Source organism: Humulus lupulus, chromosome 1 (genome assembly GCF_963169125.1).
Source record: "Humulus lupulus chromosome 1, drHumLupu1.1, whole genome shotgun sequence".
NCBI classification, from domain to species: Eukaryota; Viridiplantae; Streptophyta; class Magnoliopsida; order Rosales; family Cannabaceae; genus Humulus; species Humulus lupulus.
Genome location: NC_084793.1, coordinates 242,839,476 through 242,862,948, shown reverse-complemented (window position 1 = coordinate 242,862,948; position 23,473 = coordinate 242,839,476).

The following is a 23,473-nucleotide window of genomic DNA, read 5'->3' as shown; positions in this document are numbered from 1 at the left end:
TTTTAAAATTTTGCACTTTTATACATAGTTTTTATTATTTTGATAAATAATAAAAAAATGAAGGAAAAATATAAGATTTTAATTATTTTTTAAATTTTAAATTATTTTATCTTTCTTATTCTTTCTCAAAATAATTAAAAACTTACATATTTTCATCAATTTATAAGTTTTTTTTTTTAAAGTATAAATTTTAATTATTATGATTAATTTTACTAATTTTATTATTATTATTATTAGAAGAAGAAGAAGAAGAAGAAGAATATCTGGTCATCATATAGAGATATATCTCTCAGCTTCTAGCTGGTGGAATGGAAAAGGGGGATCAGGGGAAGGCGAAAGCTCAGGAGATATATCTCTCAGCTTCTGATGGTGTTCGGAAAACTAGATCCATGACGAAGCTTTCGGGTGTGGAACCGATAGAGTTTGAGGATGGCAATCTTCACATCGATGAGCAAGAAACTCAGATAGATGAGCAGGAAATTATTTCTCCGAGATCTACTCTGGCGCTACTACAGCGACGGGAGGACATCCGAAGAGATTTCTCTCATTTTATCCAAGCTTCTCAGATCTGTTCGAAAGAAATTGCAGAAGGTAAGCACTCCTCTCCTCCGATCTTACATACTGGACATATTGTTCAGAATCTGAGCTCGAAATTTGATAGTGATTTGGGGAAAGGGAATGCAATTGATGAAGTTAAGATTGAGCTGGAAGATATTGAAGTTGAAATTCAATTCTGGAGTTCATCTATAGTTTGCTATGTGCTAGGAGCAAACCATCTATAGTTTGTTATCTGTTTTGGAAGGTTTTGCTAAACAAATGTGGAAGACTAAAGTTGATAAAGTGGGAATTCTTTCTCATGTTGTGTTCACAATCAGATTTGAATCAGTAGATGACAGGGACGGAGTTCTAAATGGAGGATATATTTTCTTTGATAACAAACCTATTATTATTAAACCATGGGATGCTGTAATAGATTTCTAGAAAGAAGTTGTGGCTACCATCCCTACTTGGATTCAACTTTCTGGTCTTGAATTGAAGTATTGGGGGGAGAAGTCTTTATTCAAAATCGTGAGCCAACTTGGGAAGTCGATTAAGGTTGATGAGATAACTAAAAAAAGGGAAAGGCTGAATTATCCGCATGTATTGATCGAAGTGTCTTTATCACAGGACTTTCCATATGAAATCTCTTTTATAGATGAGTTAGGCCAGAGGGTGAAGATTGATGTTCATTTTGAATGGAAGTCGGTTGTATGTGGTCATTGTAAAGGATTTGGGCATACTGTTGATGTTTGCAGGAAGATGGAAGGGCAGAAAAAAGAGTGGGTGATCAAAAAGGACAATAATGAGAAGAATACAGATTCAAAAATTCAGCAGGAGGCATTGATAGATGCGGATGGCTTTCAGAGAGTAATTAGAAGTGGTAAGAGGGTTCTGAATGTGTCTCAACCTACTGTAGTGGCTAACAGTTTTCAAGCATTGAACACTGAAATTGGAGAGAGCTTTAAAGTTAAGTTTGAAAAGGATAACACAGAGGGAGGGGGGAGCCTCCCCAACCCAATGGATAGGATCCTAAGTTGGAATGTCATGGGGATCAATAATCCAAAGAAGAAATTTGAAGTTAAGAAATTCTTTTCTTCAAAGAGAGTTGGATTGATTGGTCTCCTTGAGACTAGGGTCAAGGCTGAACATTTGGGCGCCGTGTACCTTCGTATGTTTGATGGATGGTGTTTCACGTCTAATAATGCATGGTGTTGATGGTGAAATCTCATCAACGAAATTAGATCAGAAAACTCAAAGGTAAGTATGGAAATATTTACATAAGAACTTAGAATGAACTTATGGAAGGATAAACACATATCAACAATGGAGTGAGCCTTTGTATATTGCTTAATAGCTTGAGTGTACAATGAATTTTACAACCCCTTATTCTGAGGGGTCAAGCTCTATTTATACCTGGGCTCTAATGGCCCCGTATACATGGTGGTCCCTCATAAGCGTACGGAGGGAGTCCTGACCATGTACTATTCTTGTACTGCCACTACCTGTCTGGCGTGGACACCGTATCCGTACTCTAACTCTTTTTGGTTTGTAGGCTCATTCTGTATCTCTTCCGACTTCACGTCGAATCGTTGTGAGGCCCTTTCTGACCTTCCCCGACTGCATGTTCAAGAGGCCTTTGACTCTTCATCTCATGGGACTCACAGTGAGAGTGATGCCCTGTTGGTTTCACTTACCTCAGTAAGAGAGGTAAGGCCTCTTCAATGATGTCTGGTGCGTGTGCGGTGAGGCATGATGCCTACGAATGAGATTAGGATCTCCCCTTGCGAGACCATCACTGTGTAGCCCCCATGCCACGAGGCCCTTGGTGCATGGCCGAGGGGTGCTTGGGGCGAGACCCATGCCGCGAGGCCCTTCGTGCGTGGCTGAGGGGTGCTTTGCACGAGACCCATGCCGCGAGGCCCTTGGTGCGTGGCCGAAGGGTGCTTAGCGCGAGTCCCATGTCGCGAGGCCCTCGGTGTGTTGTCGAGGGGTACTTCGCACGAGACCCATGCCGCGAGGCCCTTGGTGCGTGGTCGAGGGGCACTTGGCGCAATACCCATGCCGCGAGGCCCTTGGTAGATGGTCAAGGGGTTCTTGGCGCGAGAGTCATGCCGCGAGGCCCTTGGTAGATGGTCAAGGGGTTCTTGGTGCGAGACTCATGCCGCGAGGCCCTTGGTGCGTGGCCGAGGGGTGCTTCGTGCGAGACCCATGCCGCGAGGCCCTTGGTGCGTGGCCGAGGGGTGCTTGGGAAATGAGGCGAGGTGCTCCTCTCTTGGCCTTGCTATGCGAGGCTGCGATGCACGAACCTTGGCGCGGGGTGCTTGGGTAGTGAAGAGAGTTGTGCCTCTCTTGGCGTGAGACCCTTGGCCTCGCTATGTGAGGCTGCGATGCACAACCCTTGGCGCGGGGTGGTTGGGCAGCGAGGCGAGGTGTGCCTCTCTTGGCCCGAGACCTTTGGCCTTGCTATGTGAGGCTGCAATGCACAACCCTTGGTGCGGGGTGCTTGGGCAGCGAGGCGAGGTGCACCTCACTTGACGCGAGACACTTAGCCTCGCTATGCGAGGCTCCCCGTGGGTGTACCATCCTCGGCACTTGGCATTGTGAGGGGTGCGCGAGTTCACTTACCTGGCTACCTATATGAAGCCTCATGGTGTGAGGCACTCGGATGCCGCGAGGGGTGCATGAGACGTAGCACAACTGGGCCTCGCATAATGTGGTCTTCACCCTCAGATGCTAGTCTTCCTCAACGCAAGGGATGTAACTCGTAGAAGAATTTATACACAAGCCTCCTTCTTGGGTGCCTTGCACTTTTAGCAATTTTTTTCTTGGTGGATTTTCGGCATCCACACTTGCCCCCAAGTCTATCAGGAGGCCTTTAGGCATTCTTGTAGACTCTTCTCTTTCTTTTTATTTTTTGTTATTATTATATCTTTTTTTCTCTCTCGAGGTCCTTTGGTGCCCACGCGAAAGGGGGTTCAATAGGTCTCTCTTCGGTGCACCTTGATTGAATCTATAAGGATATGTTGACCACTTGGGTTCTAGTTATCCTTTTATATAATTTTGCGCGCGCTTATTATTTATTGCGAGAAGCATCCTTCTCGTCATTAGGAATAGTACTATTTTTGCAAGCATTTACTTTGAGACCCTTTTTGCAAGCGTTTACTTTTCAGACCCTTTTTTTGTAAGCGTCTACTTTGACATCCTTTTTTTATTTTTTGCAATTTTTGAGGTGATCTCCCCTAGGTCGGGACCTTTATGGCTAGATGGTCCTTGTCCAATTTTAAACTTGGTCAGTGACCCCTCTAGCACGACGTTCTCTTCTATATGGAATCTTCAGACGTATTGGTAGTAGGGCGACTGGAGGAAGGTTCACTTCCCTCAATATGCGAATTCTTATGGCCCTCTTCCACACGTATGTACTTCTGTGCTCTTTCGAAGAAATCATCTAAATTCGAAACTTCTCTTTTGAGCATGTTACCCCATAACTTGCTTCCTGGAAAAACTCCTGCTGTAATAGCCATCTTGAGCTCTGCTTTGGTTAAACTTCCTACCTTTGTTGCTTCCATATTGAACCTATGGATGTAATTCTTCAGACTTTCATTTTCGCCTTGCTTTACATTAGCGAGGCTGGTAATTGGCATAACGTAATCACAGACTGCATGGTGCTGCTGAAGAAATTCGTCAGAGAATTGTTGCCATGATTTGATTGTTCCTGGCCTTAGCCTCTTAAACCACTTGTACGCAATACCTTTAAGCGTAGCTGTTGACCCCTCTTAACCTCATCAAGTTATTAAAGTAGTCTAAGTGATACTTTGGGTCTGTAGTACCCCTGTATGGAGTCATGCGAGGCTCTCTTAGGTTGGCTGGGATTTGCTCAGCCTGGATCTCCCTTGTGAAGGGTGAATCATGGTCAAATTCTTCATCTTCTCTATGCCCCTCAAGTGCGGTGATAATCTTGCCTTGAAGGTGCTGCATTTTGATGCCTAGTTCCCTCCTCTTTTTGCTTAAGGAGTCTTGAGGGTTCTCAGACTGATCCCTTGCCTTGGTTGTGCTCCTCAGGGGAGCCGTGGGGGGCGCGTTTCTTACTTCTGACCTCTTCCCATGGAGCTTTTCTCTTAGGCCAGGAGGCGCCTCTTTTGAGGTGACTTCTGCTTCGCTCCTACGACCATCGTCTTCCCTCCGCCTTTGCTCCTGGGGGCATTTTGTCGGTCTAGATCCCTCATGGTACTTTGTCTGGGGAGTTTTACTGGTGGAAAGTCAGGTTCTCCCATGTTCTACGGGGACAGTGTTTTATCCTTTCTCACACTCCTTCTCTTTACACTTAGGAAGGGGTATGCTCGAATTTCCTTGCAGTAGGTCGTTTAAGACCTCCTGCATGTTCTCTATCGGTGTTTCCATCCTTCGAGTCTTTTTATGTAACTCGTGAATCTCATCCTTGTAGAAGTGAGTCCTTGAGCTGGAACTTACCAAGCGTACCCTGGGACCTTTGCCTGGCCCGTGTGTCGATGGACCTGGGTCTTGGTGGCCTGAGTGTGGTGCCACCGAGGGCCAGTGAAGTGGATGCACTGGCGGCTCTGGATGGCCTCCGTCGAACCGGATAGCTGGGGACGATTCTTCCTTCTCCTTCCTTGGGGGAAGAGGTTCCACCAGCCTACCTCCATGCTTAGGCGGAGGGGGGTCTTTCTTGGAAGCCCTCCTCTCTACTCTGTCCCGGCGAACCTCATCATCTTGTAGTTGCCTTAGGCGTTTTGAACACCTTAGCATCTTTCTTTGGTTGAAGTGATGAAAGAGCGTTGGCTTGATCCTTGTTCTTCCCACAAACGGTGCCAAACTATTGACGGTGAAATCTCGTCACCGAAATTAGATCGGAAAACTCAAAGGTAAGTATGGAGATATTTACATAAGAACTTAGAATGAACTTATGGAAGGATGAACATAGATCAACAATGGAGTGAGCCTTTATATATTGCTTAATCACTTGAGTGTACAATGAATTTTCCAACCCCTTATTCTGAGGGGTCAAGCTCTATTTATAGCAGGGCTCTAATGGCCCCTTATACATGGTGGTCCCTCGGGACAAAATAGTACATGAGTACACTATCAGGGTAATAGCACAGGTGGTAGTGGTGTTGGAAGAGTGGTGGTCTACTCTAGTACGTGTCAGGGGTTTGCAAAAGTACTCCTGCCTTGGTACCATATTATGCCTCCACTACTTGTCGGGTACAGACCTCATAAGCGTGCTGAGGGAGTCCTGACCATGTACCATTCTTGTACTGCCACTACCTGTCTGGCGTGGACACTGTATCCGTACTCTAACTCTTCTTGGTCTGTAGGCTCATTCCGTATCTCTTCTGACTTCATGTCGAATCGTTGTGAGGCCCATTCTGACCTTCCTCGACTGCATGTTCAAGAGGCCCTTGACTCTTCATCTCATGGGACTCACAGGGAGAGTAGTGCCCTGTTTGTGACACTTACCTCAGGAAGAGAGGTAACGCCTCTTCTACGAGGCCTGCTGCGTGTGCGGTGAGGCATGATGCCTTCGAATGAGATTAGGATCTCACCTTGCGAGACCATCGCTTTGCAGCGCCCATGCCGCGAGGCCGAGGGGTGCTTGGTGCGAGACCCATGCCGCGAGGCCCTTGGTGCGTGGCCGAGGGGTACTCGACGCAAGACCCATGCCGCGAGGCTCTCGGTGTGTGGCCGAGGGGTGCTTGGCGCGAGACCCATGCCGCGAGGCCCTCGGTGTGTGGCCGAGGGATGTTTGGCGCGAGACTTATGCTGCGACGCCCTTGCTGTGTTGCCGAGGGGTGCTTGGTGCGAGACCCATGCCTCGAGACCCTCGCTGCGTGGCTGAGGGGTGCTTGGCGCGAGACCCATGTCGTGAGGCCCTTGGTGCGTGGCCGAGGGGTGCTTGGTGCGAGACCCATGCCCCGAGGCCCTTGGTCCATGGCTGAGGTGTGCATGGGCAGCGAGGCGAAGGTGCTCCTCTCTTGCCGTGAGACCCTTGGCCTCGCTATGCGAGGCTGCGATGCACGACCCTTGGTGCGGGTGCTTGGGTAGCGAGGCAAGGTGCGCTTCTCTTGGCGCGAGACCCTTGGCCTCGCTATGCGAGGTTGCGATGCACGACCCTTGGCGCGGGGTGCTTGGGCAGCGTGGCGAGGTGCGCCTCTGTTGGCGCAAGACCCTTGGCCTTGCTATGTGAGGCTACGATGCACGACCCTTGGCGTAGGTGCTTGGGCAGCGAGGTGAGGTGCGCCTCTCTTGGCGCGAGACTCTTGGCCTCGCTATGTGAGGCTGCGATGCACGACCCTTGGCACGGGGTGCTTGGGCATCGAGGCGTGGTGCGCCTCTCTTGTTGCAAGACCCTTGTCCTTGCTATGCGAGGCAGTGATGCACGACCCTTGGCGCAGGGTGCTTGGGCAGCAAGGTGAGATGCGCCTCTCTTGGTGCGAGACCCTTGGCCTCGCTATGCGAGGCTACGATACATGACCCTTGGCGCGGGGTGCTTGGGCAGTGAGGCAAGGTGCGCCTCACTTAACATGAGACACTTGGCCTCGCTATGCGAGGCTCCCTGTGGGCTGCCATCCTCGGCACTTGGCATTGTGAGGGGTGCGTGAGTGCTCTTAGCTGGCTACCTATATGAAGCCTCATGGTGTGAGGCACTCGAATGCCGCGAGGGGTGCGCGAGACGTAGCACAACTGGGCCTCGCATAATGTGGTGTTCACCCTCAGATGCTAATCTTCCTCAACGCAAGGGATGTAACTCGTAGTAGACTTTATGCCCAGGCCTCCTTCTTGGGTGACTTGCACTTTTAGCAAATTTTTTTCTTGGTGGATTTTCGGCATCCACACATGGCATAGTGGTGGGAGATTAGTAGTTTGTTGGAATCCTATTATGTTTGATGTTAGTATTCGGTTCTGTTCAAGTCAAATGGTTCATTTTCTTGTGAGACCTATACATGCTACATCGAGTGTTTTTGTTACATTTGTATACGGTTTTAATGAAGAAGAGGGAAGAGCTGGTTTGTGGGCTGTTCTATTACATCTTTCAGGTGGAATTGAGGATCCATGGATAGTCATGGGTGATTTCAATGATATTCTTAACAAAGAGGAAAGGATTGGAATGCGTGTGAAATATAAAAAACCTAAGGCTTTTCCGAAATGTATTGACGATTGTCAGCTAGAAGATGTGAAGTATCGAGGAATCTTTTTACATGGAATAATAAACAGCAAGGAGATGATGCTCGAATCTATTAAAAGATAGACCGGGTATTAGCGAGTCAATTGTGATTAGACAAGTATAATGAGGCAGAGGTGAACTTTTTGAATGAAGAGTTGTTTGATCATAGTCCAACACTCTTATTTGTGTATCAAAAAACTAATTTTGGCAAGAAACCTTTCAAGTATTTTTGAATGTGGAAGAGTGCACCAGATTTCAATCAAAAGCTTATTACTAGCTGGAACATTAACAATAATGGGACAACTATGTATAAGTTAGTTTCTAATTTGAGACAAGTTAAACTGGTACTCAAGGAGCTCAATAAAGTGGGGTTTAATGATATTCAAATGGTAGATTTACAGAAGAGGAAGCTTTTAACAGATTGTTAATTGGAACTTCAGCAAGATCCTCTAAATAATGAGGATTCTGAAAGAGAAAATGGCTAGAGACCAGTTTGTAATGACTCATAAAGCTTATTGTTCTTTTCTACACCAAAAGGCTAGAGTAAATTGGTTGAAAGAGGGTGATGAAAACTCAGCTTGTTTTCATGCAAGTATTCGAGCAAGGCATACACAGAATATAATTTATTCAATTACAGATGAGAGTGGTACATGCCATGATCAGCCCGACAAGGTAACTGAAGCTTTTTTAAAGTTTTATACTACTTTACTGGGTTCTAAAATGGCAGATAGAAGACATGTTATAAGAGCAGTAGTTGAAGAAGGTACTCTTGTCTCTGAGGAGCAAGCTTCAATGTTAACGGCTGACTACATGACTGATGAAAACAAGTAAGCCATTTTTTCAATCCCTGGAGGTAAAGTACCTGGCCATGATGGTTTTTCGAGCTATTTTTTTCAAGATAATTGGGATATCATTGGAAAAGAGGTTTGTGATGCTATTCTATCTTTCTTGCATTCGGGTAGTATTTTGAAAGAACTCAACTCCACGGTACTAACACTTATCCCTAAGAGTAAGTGCCCGAATGTTATGAGTGATTACAGGCCAATTGCTTGTTGTAATGTGATCTACAAGGATGCGACTAAAATGATCTGCTCAAGATTGAGATTGATCCTTCCTGATCTGATTGCACACAATCAAGGTGGCTTTGTTCAGGGACGTTTCATAGCTCACAGTATTATGGTGTGCCAGGACTTAGTCAGACATTATGGAAGGAAGAATGCCAAGCCTAATTGTATGATCAAACTTGATCTCCGGAAAGCTTATGACACATTGGAATGTGTTTTTTTTAGAAGAAATGCTTGTTGCATATAGGTTTCCGAAGAAGTTCATCCAATTAATAATGCAATGTGTTACCACTCCTAAGTTTTCACTAATGTTTAATGGTGTTCTTCATGGCTTCTTTGCTGCTGAAAGAGGTTTGAGACAGGGTGATCCAATGTCACCGCTACTATTTGTTTTGGGAATGGAATACTTGTCAAGAATTATGAAGAAAATTGGGCAAAAAGAGGACTTTAAATTCCATGAACGTTGTGTGGATTTACAACTAAATCATTTAAGTTTCGCAAATGATGTTCTTCTTTTTTGTCATCGTGACTTTAGGTCCATATATTATTTGTTGCAAGGTTTGAAGCTCTTTTCAACTACATCAGGACTTCACCCAAATGAAGCCAAATCAGTGGTCTACTGCTGTGGTATGACCGAGTATGATGTGCAAAGGGTCCTTGAGGCTTCTGGTTTTAGCAGGAGCCAAATGCCATTCAAGTACTTGGGGATTCCAATATGTGCAAAAAAGATTTCAGTGAAGGAATGTGAGGTTTTACTGGAAAAAACGGTGGCACGAATTCGGACATGGAGCTCCCGCAGTCTGTCATATGCAGGGAGAATAACTTTGATTAATTCTGTACTGATCTCTATACACTCATATTGGTCACAAATTATGCTCATTCCCAAACAGGTGTTGAAGAGAATAAATTCCATATGCCGAGCTTTTTTATGGAAAGGTCAGGCTGATTTTGTAGGTGCTGGGAATGCGGCTTGGGAGCAGGCTTGCAGGCCAAAGAGAGAGGGGGGTCTTGGCTTCCTAGATATCCTTAAATGGAACATAGCAGCTCTTGGGAAATACATATGGGCAGTTGCAACAAAAAAGAATAATCTTTGGGTGAAATGGGTATATATTGTATACATTAAGAATGAAGATTGGTGGGCTCATAGAGCACCTTCACAGAGTAGTTGGTATTGGAAAAAAAAATAGTGGAAGTCAAAGAAAGATTCAATCATCTTATTGACATTCCAGGATTCATACATGAAGAGTATACCATTAAAAATGGTTATCAACTACACTGTACTACTCATAACCGAATTCAATGGTGCTCAGAAGTGTGGGGAAGACTAAATATGCCAAAACATAGTGTCATAATGTGGCTGGCCATTCTTGACAGATTAATGACTAAACAAAGATTGCTGAATTTTCAGATGGTGAACAACTCAACATGCTTACTTTGTGATATTCATGAAGAAAGTGTAACTCACCTATTCTTTGAATGTCATCTTAGTAAGTGTTGTATCCAGCAGGAGAAAGAGAAGATGGGTTGGGGTTCTAAATCTGAATCATTGAGCAGCCTTTTGAGGTGGATCTCTCGGGCTCACATGAGTAAGTTTTGCAAGCTAGTTTATGTGGCTTTTGTTGCTGCTGTGGTAAACCATATTTGGAATGCATGGAACGAAGCTTTTTGGGTGTTTAAGGTGAGAAGGATATATTTAATTGTGCATAATATTTTAAGTGATGTAAAAAAATAAAGTACAAGGTGTTATGCCTAAAACAGTTAGTAGTATTGACATGGAGTGATTTGAATCATTGTAAAGATTTTATCACAGGTTGTATAGAAAATGAGTATACTCAGACCTTTCAATAGGCGCTGATAGGATGTAATGTTGGGATGTTTTCAATGATTTAATGATCCTACTAATTTACCAAAAAAAAAATTTCTATTATTTTGAAAGTGAAAATAGTTTAAAATTTTAAAAATAACTAAAATTCTATATTTTTCCTACACTTTTTTATTATTTCTCAAAATAATTTTAAAAAATTGGTATTAAAGTGTAACATTTCAAAAATATTATACATATTTACCGCAAAAAAAATTGAGTATAAAAGTGTAACATTTTGAAGACATTAAGTATATTTACCGCAATAAAAGATGATAAAAATGCAACATTTTGAAAACATTGGATATTTTAGGCGTCATTTACTCTTACAACTATATCGGCAATATTCAATTTTAAATTTTTAAAAAGTTGTAAGAGCGATTTAGTTTCGAAAATAATAAGGTAAAAACCACACGCGTACACCCCTAGTACCGATCATGTGCTAAAGTGGGTCAGGCTCGGGCCTAAGACCCCAAACCCATGGCCCCTAAAAAATAAAAAAAAATTATATGTCCCTTAAATGCAAATTTACTAGGACCCAAACAACATGAGAGTGGTGTTAAATTTATGTTAATTTGAGTGAAAAACGAGCATGTAACATCACGTGCATGATTGTTTGTTTCGTAAACAGAAGGCCAATTTCCTTTGGTTTGGTGCCATTAGATCACTAAAGCAGTGGGAATTTTGATTCACCTTTCTTAGTAAACCCTGTCAAATTTGAAACTTAATTACAATCTCTAAACAGATCTCTCAAACCATTTTGTTGGATTTATTAAGTACCCAATTTTTAATCAAAACATGGAACCCTGATTATTATAAGATTTAGACACTGAATGGGTAACGTCGGTATGTATTGCAAAAATCCCAAAAAGCATGCATCGATTGTCTTCTTCAGAAACTCATTTACAACATTTTAGAGTAAATATATATATATAATTCATGATAAACACCATTTGAGTGGCAAGTCTTTGTATATCCTCATTCTATAAGCATCAATCTTTTACCTTTTATTTATTTATTTATTTTCTCTGGAATCAATCAAATAAAGAAAACAATAGTAACATAATGTGAAAGAAAAAAAAAGGCACATGTACGGTTAACGAATGTGAACAAAAAGTTGGGCCAAAGATAATTGAAATTATGATCATATGAATATTATTTATCATAAAAGGTCGAAATTAAAAATACGAAAGGTTCATACTTGATAATGATCACGTTTGATCTGATTGATGATAGACGTGAAATTGACCACTAATGCATTTAGATTAGAATTAGAAAATATTTTTTATTTTAATGTGTTGAAAGGAAAGAATTGTAAAATTTACACAAAATTTAATTTAAAACATTTACATATTCTTTTTCTTTTTTCGTGTGGCAATTTATTAGCAAAGACAAGACAGACGTGATGTATTTAAAACTATCTTATATGCAATGACAAGATTGAGTTACCTTTATTCTACATCAAGTATATTCCGGGTGAGTGTTCCCGGTGGATTGTATCATACAATTGTAAATAGATTTTAGGATCGTTATCATACTATATACTACAATGTATATCAATTATAAAAATTCAAATATATATAGTATATTTTTATGGTACAACTCAAAAGAGTTGCACTATTACAAATTTTGTTTGTTTGCACTCAATGATCATTTTTCAAAGCAAATTTAATTTTATGGTAGTGTATATTATAGTTATTTAGATTATTTTGTAAATTTTTAAAAAAATATTGAATAATTTACAATACTAAAAATAAAGTTTAAATATATTGTTATACAAATGACTATTTTTTTATTCGTGTGGAAAGCAATATATTTTAATATTATTTTCGGTACTATAAATTATTTAAAATTTTCTAAAAATTTACAAATGTTATAAATAATTATAATATATACGATTACAAAAAAAAAATTATACTGAAACTGCTCACAGGGTGTAAACAAAAAAAGGCGCAGTGATACACTCTTTTTCTAAGCTGCACCAAAAAACAATTCCGTGGATATTCCCTCTTCTCTTCTCTTATCTTCATTATTAATCTCATTTTATCTCGATTCCTTTATCTTTTTTCTCTTCTCTTCTCTTATCTTCATTATTAACCTCCTTTTATCTTGATTCCTTTCTCTTTTTTCACTTGTCTTTTTTTATAATTTTGTCTACATGCAAAAATTAGCCTTTTATTTTATTAATTAAGAGAGAATATTTACTAGGGCTCCTTGGCAAAATAGTCTCTTTTTATAGTGCAATTTGCACTTTGGCCTAGTTTCAATAGTTTGTAGCTAAATGACATATTTTATTAATGAATTTTTTCGTATTACCCATTTTACCCTTAAAATAAAATAATAATAAATTAAAACAAAAACCCTAAAAACTATCATCTTCTTCCTCTCACTCATCCACCCACACCCATCCACAACCACCCACTCTCATCCCGCCGCCAGCACCACCACCATCGACGACCACTGCCCCTTGCCGTCGCCATCGGCGGCAAACACTCATCATCATCGGCTGCCACCATCTCCCCACAAATCCGGCCACCACCCGTTCAAAAGGTTGGTTTATATTTTTATGAAAAATGAGATTTTTCATATTGTTTTTGTATATTTAAAATGCAAAATGATTGTATTTAGTATATTGAAAGTATAAGTAAGGATTTTATGTTTATTTCTGGAGTTTTATGGAGGTTAAAGTTTGAAAATCTGAAAATTTTAATAGTGGTTTTGGCCATTTTTGAGAGAGAGAAACTCATAATTTTTTTACGGCTTATCTAATTTTTTGACAAGGAATCTGATATTTTAGCCCAGCTGTCTAAATTTCAGACCAGTAGTCGTATTTTTTTGACCACCTGTCTAAATATTAGATCATCTGTCGAACTTAGACAAGTAGTCTAATTTTTAGATAGATCGTTGTATATTTTCAACCACCTGTCGAATTTTTAGACAGGTTGTTGAATTATCAAACAAGTTATATAATTTTTAGACAGGTTGTCGAATTTCTCGATTTTCATTGATTTTCATTTTTTTATATAACTTTTCAATCAAAGTAATACCAATAATTTATATTTGTTTATTGTATTTTTTTTTCAGATGTCATTAAAAAATATTGTAATATTATGTGAGGATTGTGGAAAAAGAATGAGGATTCATGGAAATGGATTTCAAATGGCTCACGATCAAGTTTGGTGCAAACTAACCTAACTTATGCGGAGTTAGTTGAACACATTTATGAAGTTACAAAAATTGATCGCAACCTCTTCGATATAAAATTAACGATAATGGTGGAGATTGAACCAATTGCAATAAAAAATAGTATAGACATTGTTAGTTTATTTACATGGCAACTACAAGATAACGACAATGTTTACAACATTCTTATACATGTCGATAGTTTACCATTGATAAGATTCCATGTGCTCATGACGTCGTTGCAACAATGTATCGTGGAGTATATGTATATAGTCTATGCTCAAAATACACGACTGAATTTTGGAGGATGGCTTATGCAAAATCTATTTACCATTTACCACCTGAAATAGAACGACATCTTCCAAAAGAGGTTGAGTCTCAAGTTGTTATCAAACCAGTGAAGTTAATTCCCCCAGGGAGACCAAAGAATAAATGAATTCCTTCGAGATGAGAGTTTCCAAAGGAGAAGACTAATTCTGGACTTGAAACATCATCAAAGAAAGTAAAGGGAAAGGTTTTTGATGTTGATGGGGAAAAAAAAGCAACGGAAGTGTTCCAATTGTGGATGTAATGGACACAACAAAACCACATGCAAGAAATGATTATTTTTTAATTTATTTTGGACTTGGTTTGATATGTAATGTTTTGATAATATTGTGTGATTTCATATTTTGGACTTGGTTTGATATGTAATGTTTTAACTAGGTTGTCTGAATATTTAAACTAGTTGTTGATAGTTTTATACTGCATATCGAAATTTTTAACTGGTGGTCAAAAATTTTAGACAGATGTCGAAACATAACACAACTTGTCGAAATATATAAACAGGTAGTCAAAAATTTTAGATAGGTTGTTGAATTATAAGACAACATGTCGATATATATAGACATGTGGTCGAAAATGTTTAGATAAGTTGTCAAAATTCACGACTAATTGTCAAAAAGATATAATTAAGATCCAATTATACATGATAAAGTGTTGTTCTAATACTATGAAGATAATAATCACTTCAGTACCTCAATTACATATCTACCACCCAATCCTTGATCATCACAGTAGTTTGATTGAAATAAGTACCACTCAATCTGTAATCATCATAATCTCATAAAGGTTAAGTTTTGTTTAACTTTATAAAATGTTAATTGGGATATTGTAATTAATATATATCGTTATATAGTTATTGGAGCCTTTTTGTATATTTCAAACTTTTTGGACAACCTGTGAAAATGTTTAGACATGTTGTCAAAATTTGAGACAACCTGTCGAAATTTGAGATAAGTTGTCAAAACTCACGACTAATTGTCAACAATGTATAATTAAGATACAATTCTACATGATAAAGTGTTGTTCTAATACTATGAAGATAATCATCATAATAGTACCTCAATAGGATATCTACCACCCAATCTTTGATCATCATAGTAGTTTGATTGAAATATATACCACTCAATCTGTAATCATCATAATCTCATAAAGATTAAGTTTTGTTTAACTTAATAAAATGTTAATTAGGATATTATAATCAATATATATTGTTATATAGTTATTGGAGCCTTTTTGTACATTTCAAACTTTTTGGACAACTGTGAAAATATTTAGACATTCTGTCGAAATGTTTAGACAAGTTTTTGAAACTCACGACTAATTTTTAAAAAGGTATAATTTAGATCCAATTCTACATGATAAAGTGTTGTTCTAATACTATAAAGATAATCATCATAGTAGTACCTCAATAGAATATCTGCCACCCAATCCTTGATCATCATAGTAGTTTGATAAAGATTAAAATCCATTAGATCCATTGATTATAATAGTTGATCATCATAATAGTTTGAATTAGATATTTTCACTCATTAAGATTAAGTTTTGGGTAAGTTTATAAAATGTTAATTAAGATATATGTTGTTTTATTGTGATATTGGAGCCTTTTTGGACATTTCAGACAACTTGTCGAAATTTCAGACAGCTTGTCGAAAGTTTTAGACAGTTTGTCGAAATTTCAGACGAGGTGTCGAAAGTTTTATACGAGCTGTCAAAATTTCAAACAAGGTTTCGAAATTTTTAGACAGGCTGTCGATATTTGAGACTAGCAGTCGATATTTTAGATGAGTTTGGTTTTGGGATTGAGTTTGCTTAGGAGCAAAAATGTCTTTTTGGATTTGGGACTAAGTCAAGATGGAGCTTTGGGCTAAACACTCTAGCAGATTCACGTTCACCCCCTCTCACTCTCACTTTTTGTCACTCTACACACTTAAGGAAGTTCTTGAAGGTCTTTTGAAGTTAGTGGAATTTCTTCAGAGAATGTGGGATTTGTTGATGTTATGAGCTGTTCATGACACTCAATCATCTTATAGTTTGATGGGTTGTTATTAATTTTGAGAGGTTCTATATCATTTTCGACATACAGTCTAAAATTTAGAATACTTGTATCAATATTTCAGTAGGCTGTCCAAAATTTCGATTGCATGTCTAATGATTTCGACAAGCAGCTTGACATTTAGACTGCCTTCGACAGGTTGTCTGAAATTTCGACTTTCTGTCTAATAATTTTGACTGGCGATCTAAAATTGCGAAAATATCCAAATAAAAAAGGTCCAATAATTAAAGCTAAATAAAGTGCATATTGTCATTATTAGATTATAATTAATATTTTTTAAATAAAATTTTGTTAACCAACCATCACTTGATGATTAAGGATTGAGTAGTGAGTATCCTAGTAAAACTACTAAGAAAGGTCATGATATGATTTCAACCATCCACAGTAGTCGGTTTGACTATTTTATGATTATTTTGAAGCATCAAAATCACATATATACAAAATAATATTGCATTGAACCGTAGAGCATTAGATGAAAAAGACAAATCTCTACTTTGGGACATTCATTGCATAATTTGCATTAATTTTAGACCACGTGTGCACTTAACCAGGGAAAGAAATATTTTTCAGTAATGAAATTGGATATGAGTAAGACATATGATCGAGTTGAATAGTCTTTCTTAGAGATGGACATGCTCAAACTTGGTTTTTCCACACCTTGGGTTAATTTGTTGATGAGTTGTGTTCGTTTTGTTCCCTATTTATTTAATATTAATGGCGAGGTCAAGCATGTGTGCTTTCATCTTCAACTCTTTCTTATCTACAAAATATTGACTAACACAAAAACCTCTTTATCATGGCATACGTGAGGAAGTGGACCATGGTTTTCTTTAATAGTGTGAAGTGCAGCATTAGAATCAGGAACATTACATGTGTATGCACCATTAAAGTAATCATCAAAACTTCTATTTTCATGGCATGATACATTCAAATTTACCTCAACAAGACCAACATCAATATTATTTCTTTCCCCCTCTTCAACATCACCGTATTTGTCATCATCATCATCTAAACAAACATCGTTATCATTGTTTAAACTAGCATCATCAAAATCATCATCACTAGAAAGATCTGCAATAGAATCAACCTTTGCGATAGAATCAACCTTTGCAATAGAATCAATATTAGTAACAAGTTTATCCTTAGTGAGTGCATTTCCCATCTTCTTTATAAAACCCACACATAATGGAATCAGATCACGCTCTTGCCATGTAAAGAAACTAACAACATCTCTACTATTCTTTATTGCAATTAGTTCAATTTCCACCATCGTCGTTACCTTGTTAGTTAATTCTATATTGAAGAGGTTGCGATCGATTTCTGTAACTTCATAAATATGTTCAACGATCTCCTCAAAAGTGAGGTTAGTTTGTACCGAACTTGATCTTGATTGTGAGTCATTTGAAATCCATTTCCACAAGTCTTCATTCTTTTTCCATAATCCATCACATAATATTACAATGTTTTTCGATGACATTTGAATAAAAAATACGACAAACAAACAAATATAAATTATTGGTATTACTTAAATTAAAGTATTATATAAGAAAATTAAAATCTGAAAATTCGACGCCCTGTCTTAAAATTTTACAGTCTATCTAAAAATTCGATAAGTGGTCGAAATAAATGACATACTGTCTGAAAATTCGATATGTGGTCTAAAATTTAGACTGGTGGTCGAAAATATACTACGACTAATCTGAAATCTAGACAGCTAGTCTAAAATATCAGACAACATGTCGAAAAATTAGACAGGTTGTCGAAAAATTATAGGTTTCTCTATCCCTGAAAATGGTCGAAACCACCATTAAATTTTTCAGATTTTCAAGCTTTAAGCTCCATAAAACTCCATAAATAAACCCAATTCCTTCCTAATACTTTCAATCTACTAAAAAAATATAATTTTACAATTTTAATCTACAAAAACAACATCAAATATTATCATATCTTATTTTTAATAAAAACTCATATAAGCTTGTTGGCCAGATTTGTGGAAAGGCGTGGTGGCGGCTGTGAAGGGCAGTGGTCCTCGTCGACTATCCCAGGTGGTGGTGGTGGTGGTGGTGGCGGCAGAGTGAGGAAGAAGAAGATAGTTGTATGGTTTTTTTTGTTTTAATTTAATATTATATTATTCTAAGGACAAAAATGATAATAACAAAGTTTCAATAATAAAATATGTTATTTAACTAAAAACTATGTAAAGTAGGTCATACTGCAAAATACATCATAAAAATTGACAATTTCCACTAATTTCACTAGTCAATCACGTGTGGTTCCCAATTTCCCTGCTCAATGAAAATTATTTTAGTTTAAAGTATTTTAATTGGAATATGATAATTTATATTTTATTTGTGCTTTTCGAAATTAAAAAAAAAAAATATTGTTTCTATGCAATAGTTTTGTCTTTGTTTCTTTTGCTTTTGTTCCCCTCTCAATCATATTATTACAAAGGTACCACGTGAAGATGTTTTTAAAATTGGCATAGTTTCTCATTCATATTTAATTTAGTTGTCTGCCTATATATGAATAGAATTCTATGTAATAGAATTAGTGCATTCCTATATAGTACAGTCAATTGTCTATCTATAAATAGAATTATATGTAATAGTATTAGGCCGTGGTGCATTCTTATATAGTATAGTGAGTTTTCCACTTTTTTTTTCCCATTCTCTTCTTGTCAAGCTCTTTCTAATAAATTCTGCTGTTTTGAATTTTCTTATATATAAAATATCTATTCTTTTATTTTATTTTGCATATCAAAATTTATCTTAATGTTCTTAGTTTTAGTATAGATATATTTTGTGAATATATATTTAAGATTCTTTTTTATATTAGGTGCAAACAACATAAAATGCACATTTGTTTAGCTTTGTTTAGAAAATTTATTAATTATTTTTATTAAATTTTTATGATTGTCATATAAATTTTAAATAAACAAACAATATTATATATACAAGAATAACATAAACATATTAAAAGAAAAACTAAACCAAAACATTGTTTATAGAGTTTTTAAAAAAATTAATACGATAAACTTTTAGATCACAAACTACCCTACTTAAGGTACAAAGCATTCATTATGTTATCCTTATTTTCACCTCCGACATGTGGCAACCTCTAGCGACTGGCTCAGACGCTCATAGACATCGTCGGGGTATGTTACCCCTCAAGGCCTCTATTTGGGACAAGGGTCCTTCTAGGTGAGACCTTGTCTTTGATAGCAGGTCGTGGGTGCTTTATTAGATTACTCTCTAAGGTTTGCCCTCGGAGCTGGAGGTTGCCATCACAAGCTTCCAATCCTTTTAATAGCAGATGCCCGTGGGCTAGGGTTCTTTTATAACCTGAACCATGTAAAAATCCTTGTGTTCATATTGCTTGTTTCTTTAATTTCTCTTCTTAGGGTTGATAGCGAAAAAGGCAGTCAGCATTTGGTGCTTTCATTGAGAGCATGAAGAAAGCATTTGGAACACTCAAAGCTATGGTGACTACACGAAGAAACGTTACAGATGATATACTCCCTCCTGTCAGAGTCGAAGGAGGGTAACCCACTCGGCAGCCACCTCATGACGTACCTGAGTTGGTAGAGGATTATGATGAAGACGCCGAATACGACAGTGAAGATGATGGCTTTGGCCAAGGGTACTTATGAGGAAGAATATCCTCAGCCCATGGATGCGGAGGAGACACCGGAGGTGGTGATGCTTCGTGAGCAGTTGGCCTCCCAACAACAAAAGATCGAGGCACAGGAGGGTAATATCGTCGCCCTACAAGATATGGTGCTTGCCATGAAAGCCACACTTACAGCCTTGGGATTGCGAGTGGACCCTAATAGCAGTGCACCAGCTGGGAACCCAATTTGCATGCCACCAGCGCACCCCGTTGGAGTGACACTAGTTAATGCAGCTGGAGTGCCTCCTGAGCACCCGACTGCATAGGCTTGAGATCCGCCAGTTGAGGTGCCCGCCGGGCACCTATCAGGGGTTGGAACCCCGATGCCACGGTAGGACCGTGGTAAGGGAAAGGCTGACGATAATGTTGCTTCAAAGCAGAAGAGGGCTCATCCAGAACCTGAAGGCGACCAGGTTCCTCAGCACGCTGACAAAGGTAATGACCCAGGGGCCCGAGGGCACCACCAGGCAGTCAGCGCCTGTGGAGCTCGGGGTGTTCTGCCCCGACACGCCCATACAGACCATGTGAGGCCTAACGCTGGTGTCCCTTCGGGACCTAACCAGCCCCGTAGGAATAATGGTCCATGGATTCGCCCAAGGAATGCCCCACAAAACTGAGAACGTGGCATTAGTGTCTTGGTAAACGAAAATGTTGAGTCTGATGGAGAGACCAAAGTGGCTCGTCCCGAGGGTAATGGGGAGTTTCGAGGACAGGCTGACCTGGGAGACAACCTCAATGCCCAAAGTTGCAACAAGGCAAGAGGATGCGAGCCCGTTGGGAGAGGTCTGTTTGATCTCCAAGATAATCTCAATGCTCAGAGAAGAGATAACCCTGCTCAGAGCATCAACCAGGATTGTTACCCGCTTCGTGCGGAACTAGAAAGTCTGAAGCGCATAATGCTCAAGATGGCCAACAAGGCCATGAATCTGACTTAGAGGATGAAGAGTTGGAGCCATGTGCCCCTCACATTGTTAAGGCCCCTCTACCTCCAAGCTTTAAAATGCCATCCATACTGCCCAATGATAGTGGCTGGGATCCCACGGACCACCTATCTAAATTCAATAGGTTAATGTTGGTGCATTGTGTCTCTGACGACGCTAAATGTCATGTGTTCCCGATAACCCTGAGGGGGCCAGCAGATGAATGGTTTAAAAAGCATCAACCAGGGTCCATTAAATCATGGCATCAGTTAGCGTCTGCCTTCCAAAGACAATTCATAGGAGTTTGGAAGGTAAGCTTTGAGGTTAACGCCTTGGCATACATAAAGCAAAGGCCCTTCGAGACCCTAAAGGCCTACATCAAACGCTTTAAGGAGGAGGCTGCGAGAACCAAAAGGGTCAATGATGGCCAGCAATTGATGGCATTACAAACTAGCATCTGCGTAGGGTCCTCACTTTGGGATGATCTCCAATGGAGGGTATGCCAACGTCTCGAAGACTTCATTCGTCGAGCACAAGAAAATATCAGTTTGGAGGACACCCAAATCGGGGCATTCGGAGCATCCGCCATTTTCCTTACTTTGGCCGTGCCCGACCCTGTGGCTTCAGGAATCCAACATTCCCCTTTTGTTCCTGTCCAACTGAGCTCAGGGGGATTCTAACCCAGCCAAAGTGCCCCACCTTTCGGTTATAGTGTCGTGCCTGTTTCGAGATTCAGTATGGCTCCAGCATGTTTCGAGGCAGCGCCCTCTGGATATAGTGCTTTTCAGCCTCCATTCAGTGCTAGATTTGTTGCCCCATCCCAGCCTATCGAATCCAGTCAAGCTCCCAACAGCAGTACGCGTGGAGGGAAAGGTAAGGGCAGGAAGCCCAGGGGAAGCGGAACCGCACAGGCAGAACAAGGAGTCACATCTGGCGAGAAGTATATCTCGCATTATTCTGAGTACACCGACTTGGTAGACTCCCGAGAGAATATCTTTATGGATACGACAGAACACGTTCACTGCAGGAAGGCGCAACCCATCTGAAGAGACAAAGATAGGCGGGACCCTGACAATTTTTTTCATTTCCACAGCGACATAGGGCACCACACCAATGAGTGCCGCCAACTCAAGGACGAGATTGAGAATCTCATCAAGCTAGGACACCTTCATCAATACGCTAAGGGAGGAGCACGTCAAGCATAACCTCTCGTGGCAGGATCGGTGGTCTCACCTATTGCACCACAAGTCCCAGTAGTACCTCCTGAAGTTCCCTAACATCTAGTGGCCCAAGGACCTCCTCCAGTGAACGGGCGGGTAGGAACCACCTCAGGAGGGCCTCACTTGGGGGGCACTTCACGAAGCTTGGGCAAGCTTTTAATCACGATGATGAGATAATGGATTTGGCCTAGGTGTCTGCCAACATGCCAGGAATGACTGACCAAGTCATAACATTCTTCGAAGATGATGCTCAGAGAGTGCATTTCCCACATCATGACCTGTTGGTGATTGATAGCCAAATCTCCAACAAAATGGTGGCATGAATTCTAGCAGACAACGGGACAGACTTGTAAACCATGACAGACTTGTCCCCGTGTGCCTCGACACTCTACGGCTTCTCGGGAGAGTCCCTCATCCCGATTGGACAGATAAAGCTCCCTGTGACGCTTGGAGAGGTGCTTTGCAAGCCTTCAAATTCTGCACCTTTGTGGTGGTGGACTGTTCCTCGGCATACAACGCCATCTTGGGACGTCCTACGATGGTGGAGTTTGGAGCCGCCACCTCCATCTGTCATCTGTGCATGAAGTTCCCCCATGGATGCAGGAATTGGCACGGTCCGTGGAGACCAGAAAGAGGCAAGAGAGTGTTACAATGTCTCCCTCAAGGCTCCCGTGATGATGATAAGGGAGGTAGGCCCCGAGGAGTCCGAGGCCTCGGAGGTATAAGCCGTCCAAGAGATGGGGCCCAATGAATTAGACCCAAGGGTTCAAAAAGAGAGTTCCATTGAACTGATAGATAAGGTGGAGGAGATAGTTCTTGATACCTCCACCCTCGACAGAAAAATAAAAGTTGGGGGAAGCTTAAAAACGGAACTCCGAGAGGTATTGGTGGGCTTCCTCCGAGAAAACCAAGGCGTGTTCACATGGTCACATTTTGACATGACTGGTATTGATCCAAATATCATATGCCACACCTTGAATATTAATCCTAGCTTTGCTCTCGTCCAGCAAAAGCAACATACGTTTGATCAAACTGAAAAAGAGGCTCTCAAGGCCGAAGTGGACAAGATCCTCTCCAACGGGTTTATCCGAGAAGCTCAATACCCTAGGTGGCTATCCAATCCTGTTCTCGTGCCCAAGCCAAATGGCACTTGGAGGACATGCATTGATTTCTCGGACCTTAACAAGGCTTGTTTGAAGGACTACTTTCCGCTCCCCAAGATAGACCAGATGGTCGACGCCACCTATGGTTATGAGTTACTATCTTCAAGGATGCATACTTGGGATATAACCAGATATCCATGTATGTCGCAGATCAGGAGTACACTAGCTTTCAAATCGATAAGGGTGTCCATGTTACATTGTGATGCCTTTCAGGCTGAAAAATGCTGGTGCCACCATCAGAGGTTGGTTAACAAGATGTTTAAGAACCAATTAGGGTGGAACATGGAGGTCTATGT